Below are 7,580 nucleotides of genomic sequence, written 5' to 3' on the forward strand. Positions count from 1 at the left end.
ACAAGAAATGTATAAAATTACAGTACTGTATTAGACTTACGGTACCTAATTTACATACTGACAGACGATAGTTAGCGTAAAAATCTCCGTAGCGTGGCGCCACGCTAGACGGCGGAAATTATATATTTAATTATAACAAAGTTACAATAAGTTAATATATAATTATATATACAGTACCTAATTTATATATAATTAATATATAATTATATGTACAGTACCTAATTTATATATAATTTATATAATACTGTCCAGACGATAGAAATCTCTCCGTAGTTGGCGCTACGGACGGCGGGAAAGTAGTTCGGCTGCCCGATGACGTTTGAGGTAATTATAGGGAATTTTTACTGTTTTTTACGGATACCGGTCACAATTTTTTCGTAGTTTTATAGGAATCGTAATTATAGGGGGGTCGACTGTATTGTTCTTTCTTCCAACTATCCATTCTCCTCTCTTTCCAACCATGTGCTTAAACACTTGCGCACCTCACGTATACCACGTGTCCGACACAGTCCGAAGAGCAAGAAACAAAAAGTCTGTCTTTTAGGTGAAACACCTCCCTTTACACTTCTCCGTGGTTGACGTCACGAGTCGCAACCAATTATTTAGTCCTGTGGGTTTTACAAAATGTGGTGCCCGGGCACAAACGGAACAGGCAAAACACATACAAAAAATTAAAAAACAAAACAATTTAATTTGAGTGACAGATTACTACATATCTTCCCCTGACAAATTCATTTCCTGAGATGCAATTTTTGGAAATCTATATCCCTTTTTTGGAGATTATAAGGCCTTTCGGGTTGCAATATTTCAGTTTGTACACGCATAACCGGTGAGCTATTACCTTTACTACCAGTCGGGGCACCTCTTCTTATGACGATCCAATGATCAGGGACTTTGTCCTCCTCCTCTTCAACAGTATTTTCCCGAGGTTCACTCCTTCCCCTTTTTATGGGTTTTTTTATTATGTGACCGTAGCATGGCTTCAACCGGTCGACGTGAACAGTTTCGATGTCCTTCATATTACATCCCTCGACCTTATAAGTTGTCTTATTCATAACTTTTGTTACACGAAAAGGTCCTTTATAGTTACTTGCAAATTTTTCTTTTCTCCCCTTTTATTCTCACCCATACTCTTTGACCCTCGATGAATGTTTTCAATTCTCTCTTCTTATTACAATGTTCCCTTCCCCGTTTATTGTAATTCTGCGCTTGTGTATTTGCCATTCTTCTGATAGATCGGAGTTTATTTATCAGGAAGGTTTTACATTCATCAGTAGTCATGTGCTCCTGGACATGATCTACGTCAGGAGCAAGGGGATCGATTTCATACAAAAGGAAAGCAGGTGAATCGTCAATAGCTGAGTGATAGGCAGTATTGTATGCGAAACACGCATAAGGGATCAATTCGTCCCACTCAAGACCACTCTCGTTGGAAGACTTAGCAATCATATCAATAATAGACCTATTTGCCCTTTCACAAAAACCATTTGAACAAGGTCTATATGTTGTGAATATGTCTTTTTAATCCGATCAATTCAGTTCGGTAGACTATCATATACACCTTTCAGGCTAGATACTTCTATATGCTATATATTCTATATATAGAAGGTCTATATGCTGTGGTTACGTTTCTTTTGATTCCAAGCCATCTACACCAGTCTGAAAATAGAGAAGACAGGAAATTAGTTCCTCTAACAGAAACTATAACCTCGGGTGCCGTATCTACAAATTATGTTGTCAAAAATTAAGTTGCTTACTGACCAAGCGGTTTGGTCAGCTAACGGGTAAGCTTCGACAAACCGGGTGAAAAGATCGATGATTACTAATATATATTGGTTTCCTTTCTTAGTTTTACGAATAGGACCTATGATGTCAACGGCGAATTTTTGAAAGGGGGCTTCGGCAATTTCATTCTCTTGAAAAGGTGCTTTCCCCTTGTGGATGTTATGCCGCTGACACCGTTCGCATTCCCTTACAACATCTCTAACCTTGCTTTTTAGATTCCATATGAAATAATTTTTTTCAATATTCTTCACAGTCTTCCGAACCCCCCAATGACCAGAAAGTTTATTTTCATGAACAGCCTTGACTACGTGTGTTGCAATATCCTCGCCCACACATAATTGGTTACAATAATAGCCATGTGATTTCATGAATAACCTTCTATATAAGCAGTCATTAACGACTTTGTATTCAGAGCTGAGAATTCCTAACTTCCCATCATCACCCCTTCTCAATAAGTTTCTCTTTATAGGGCCAAATATACAATCCTTATCTTATGAGGAGCAAATTTCCTGCTTACTTGGGATTTCTGATCCACTTACTTCTAAACTAAAATAATTTATCCCATTTATGTTTCTTGACAAAAAGTCAGTGACTTTGTTGTCCACCCCTTTTATATGCTGCACCTCAATGTGATAATCGGCCAATTCCATTACCCATCGGGTCAAACGATGGCTGCCGTGCTGTATATTACTCAAAAAAACTAAGGGTTTGTGGTCAGATAAAATCACCGTTTTCTGGCCTAGGATTAAATATTTAAAATGTCTGAGAGCTAGCCTGATTGCGAGGTACTCCTTTTCAATAGTAGAGTAATTCACCTCGGTCCCTTGAAATCTTTTACTGAAGTAACTTATGGGAGCTAGTCCTTCATCATGTCTCTGCTCCAACACGGCTGCTGCTGCCTTGTCTGAAGCATCAGCATGCAAAAAGAAAGGTTCGTTAAAATCCGGGTGGGCCAAGATTGGTGGATGAGTTATTGCTTCCTTCAATTTATCGATGCTTTCTTGGCACTCCTTACTCCAAACAAAACCCCTTCCCTTTTTTGTGAGGTTAGTAAGAGGAGCGGAAATATCTGAGAATGACGAAATGAAATTTCTAAAGAAACCCAAAGCCCCTAAAAAACTTTGAATATCTTTGATGGTTCTGGGTGGTTCAATCTCCCTTATTGAATCGACATTATACGGGTCCGGACTTACTCCCATATTATTTATCACATGTCTTAGATATTTTACCTCATTGGCCAGAATTTGGCATTTACGTGCATTTAACTTCAATTCGTCATTCCTTAATACACTAATTATGCGTTCCAGTAACTCAAGATGATCTTCTAACTTTGATGAAAATAAAACTACATCATCTTGGAAGATGAAGCAGCTGTTCCCTACAAATTTTGCCAGTACTTTGTTCATCACATACTGGAAGAATCTACCACTATTCTTGGCACTCTGTGGCATCCTACACAGCTGGAATTTTCCCCATGGGGTGGAAAAGGCGAAGATGTGTCAAACTCTAGGATCCAGCGGGATATGAAAGTAGCCTGCCTTCAGGTCTAGTATGGAAAAGTATTTATTTCCATTTAGTTGCTATAATATGTCGTCTATTCTTGCCATAGGGAATACTTGGGCCTCCGTAATTTTATTTAATTTTTGCAAATCTAATGTGAAACGAATTTTCCCTGATTTCTTAGGTACAACATGTGTGGGAGAGTTCCATTCAGAGGAGCTTTCTTCACAAATACCTGCTTTTAAAAATTCGCCTTTCTTTCTTTTTAGAGCTGGTAGATAACTAAAGGGAATACGATACTGCTTAACCCTTACTGGGTTTTCGGTGGTGAGGTTAACTGAGTGCACATACTTACTAGTCCCTGATAAGTCTGTAATTTCCTTAGCTATGGCCTCGGGATATTTATTAAAGATCTCGATAACTTTACTTTTAACTTTTTCATTCAAATGATCTAATTTCCATATTCCTTCACTGGGAATTTCGTCGCTATTAAGGTTTATGCTTAATTCACTAAATTTGGTTACGTCACTATGTCTTACACTATGAATAATATTTGACAATATCTCAGGTTGCCTACTTAATATGTCCATTCCAATAATTAGCTCGTACTTAACACCAGTGGGAAACCGTATAATGGGAACATTTAAGTCTACATTGTCCTTATCAAACACATTGCACCTCATAACAAAGGCTTTGTTACTATCGATTATTTCTTCTGACATACCTCTGATGCATGATTTATTCAGGACTATCCACTCAGTAATTTCTTTCCTTATTCTCTCGGTAAACTCATCACTCACCACCGTACGCTCAGCACCAGTGTCAATTAACCCGTCGATACTCAGCCCAGCTATCTTAGCCACAATAATCGGTAATCCACGTTCATTCAATCGTATACAATTGGTCAGCCTCAAGGTTGTTAAACGGTCATTCGTCTGACCTACCAAATGGCAGTGTATTAGTTTAAATTCCCATTTCTATCACATTGATTGGCAATGTGACCAATTTTCCTGCAAGTGTAACATCTCCGGGACCCCCCCATCTCCTATTAGGGGTTTTTTTGGGGATCTTTATTTGGTCTATCAGATTTGACATAGACTCATTTACCTTCTTTAGTTGTGTTTCCAATTCAGCAACCCGGTTACTTAATTCCTCTTCCTGTTTACTGGGTAGCCTAACCTCCTCTGAGTTAGCATATAATTCGCTAAACCCGGTTCTTTTATTGCCGGATGATTCCACCTCCTCTTCCTCTTCAGCCTTTCCTATAGCTTCTTCCAAAGTAATTGGTCTACTCTGCATAACCTCCCTCCTTAATTCTCCAACTAGTTCATTTATAAAACTCTCCTTTACCGTGTTATCGCACAACGTTTCCAATTTCTGGTTATAGGTCACAGCTCGGGAGAACAAAGTTTTTACCCTTACACCGTACTCATACACACTCTCCTCCTTACGCTGGACAATCTTTAATAATTGATTAAACGACTCACGTCTCTTGTCCTTTCGACCGAAACACTTAATAAGCCCTTTTTTTAATTTGTCATAACTCTTAACCCCTTGATCTCTTAGATCAAAAAGGATCGATAGAGGCTCACCCTTCAGACGAGCCTGAAGAACGGAAATTTTTAGTTTTACTCCAAGCTGCTAATGAGGAAATATTCTCCAGGGTTTCGAAAAATCTTCTCACGTCCAACGCGTCACTAGGTGAATTTGATAAGCATGGAATCATGCTCTTCCTAGACTTACTCCTTCTATTCAATATCCAGTATAATATCGTTGTCTGATTATCTTATGGTTGTAAATGTTGTAAACTGTAAATTCAGACATGATCCTCTATAGAGATGTACAATGTTTCTTGGTACTTCATCCTAATCTTCAGCTGTTCTTGCAATATTGTGATTAGAGGGTCGGTACCTCGTCAGGACTGACACCACTGTGTCTTTGGGATAGACAGAAACCGGAACTTTAGAATTTGCGCGAGCGATTACGTACGCGGGCGATCGGATTAGGGATGGAGGAGGGTTGAGAGACGGATCGGAAGTGATTCACTCGGATACGAGGTTAACAGCAAACATAACTAATTTAATGTAACGGAAATTGACTGATCGATCGATAGAAAGAATTTGCGTGACATCGCGTGTCGTTATAAATACCTGGTTCACTGGATATTCCAAATAGTCGTGGAGACACTGGGGAGATCGGGAAACGTTTTTGAGAATGTCTTTAGGATCTTGAACAGCGAATAAAGTCTATCGGAAGTTAAAATCCGTCGGTTCTTCGTAGGTGTTCCCGGAGAAACAGGATGTTCGGGAGGAGCGGCGGCGGGCGACAACGATAAATCTTTTCGGTTGGCACTCAGGAATACTTTATTGGACTCTCGACGACCTCTGTTCCCTGAATTATTTTTATTCTTTCAAGACACGTTATCCCTCTTCACCAATAGGGAATTTTTTGTTTTAGATCCCAGTGAAACATTCTAAGTTATCTGGGAAAGGAAACAACCCTGGGGAAGAGAAATGCACTCATCTTCCGGTACTAAAATGGGAAAAGATTTTTTTTCCTCTGAGATTTAATTAAGTAGAAAAAATAATGAAAAATGAATTTTCTCTCGAAATTCGTTAGGTCCGGTTCCTCACAATATTGACTAAAATTAATAGGAAAGTCGATTCAGTTAAACGAAATATTTATACAGTAGAAAAAACCTTAGTTCCTCTTTAAGAATACAATTCTGATAATGACGCCTGACGTTTGTTTTACGCCTGCTTATCAAGAGAAAAATGAAATTACTGATAAAAACGTTTTATTTATATTATAAAATCGACATTATCAAAATCGATAAGAGTTTGTATGGCATTCGAATATCACTGTGAGGTTAACGGTATCGAAATAATATATCATTTTCTGATGTATTGTATCGCAATATTTTTAATCTGCAAAAGAGTATAGTGACTTATCTAAAAATATCTCTGAAAATATCTGAATGATCAGACATATGATACAGATCCATTCGCGGTTTGTGTTTGTTTACTACACTTGTATATACGTATATATAGAGATCTTCGACCCTGACCGACAGTTTTTTGTACCTTTTTCTGTTTATTATTTCTATTGCTATCTAAACTAATTTTGTAAACGATGGTAGGACGTACGTTTCAAGATTTCCTTTTAAAAACGGTAATTCACATAACATAGTAATTTCCTATTAATTAATTATTAAATCCAAATTTAATAAAGAAAACATTGTTTTAAAATACAGTATTTGCAATAATAAGTATTGGTGTTTATTTTATAGATTGCTTAACCCACTTATGCAAGGTTATTAATTACTTTTTGTAAGTTTACGTGCTTTAACTCTTATAAAGAGTCCGTTTTAGACAGGATTTACAATAATTTCGTTTATATTACTTCATTTAAAACTAGTAGTTTCGAAATATTGCACATTTCGTTATCAAATTTAATTTAATTTTTGCTTTTTCGACTCTCTTATATCATTATATGATGGAGAGAAAGTATGGCAATCGTTCAATAAATGACTCCCAAACTCTTTTACACTTTTGGTCTCAAAGAACTTTAAAATGTCAAAAAATGTCTGTATAGATGTTAGTGCGTATATACGCGATTTTGTTCACTCTATTTGAAGCTGAATAACTCCTGTGATTTTTGTCGAAATTTTTTGAAATTTTGAAGGGAGGTTTGTGTATTAGGGAAATTCATGCTGTTACATTTTTGTGGTTAAAAGGTCGATGGGATGACGAGATAAAGGGGATCGTGTTTCATTGTTATCAACATATACGATTTATTTTTTTATAAAACTCATTTCTACCTTAAAAATTAGAATAATTAAACACACAAAATTTTTTTTAATAAAATATGATAACAGATGGCATCACCAAACTTTTAACTGTTGCCGGAAAAGTTGAGCAACTGGTTGCTAAATTCTTTTTTAATATTTAATTAATTAACTAATTAAATTTAAAGAACTTTTAAATTAATGATATTGAAGAAAACTTGAAATTAGCTGAAAATAACTTTCTCTTGTTCGAAGAATTATTAAATAGTGCAACAATTGGATTATTTTACAAGTTTAATTTTATTTTTCTTAATCTTTTACATTCTCATCACAGTAATGATATTAATCAAAATTATTGTTAAATAGTAAATAGGGGTATTTAATAATTATCTAATAAAAAGCATTGGCAAAACTCAACAGACGTATTTTCATTGTAAGAACAGAAGAACCGCCATTTTTGTACAGTAATAATGTAATATCGAATTTCACTNGTAGAAAAAACCTTAGT

This window comes from Centruroides sculpturatus, unplaced genomic scaffold (genome assembly GCF_000671375.1).
Source record: "Centruroides sculpturatus isolate CEXI.00-Female unplaced genomic scaffold, Cexi_2.0 scaffold482, whole genome shotgun sequence".
Classification (NCBI taxonomy): Eukaryota; Metazoa; Arthropoda; class Arachnida; order Scorpiones; family Buthidae; genus Centruroides; species Centruroides sculpturatus.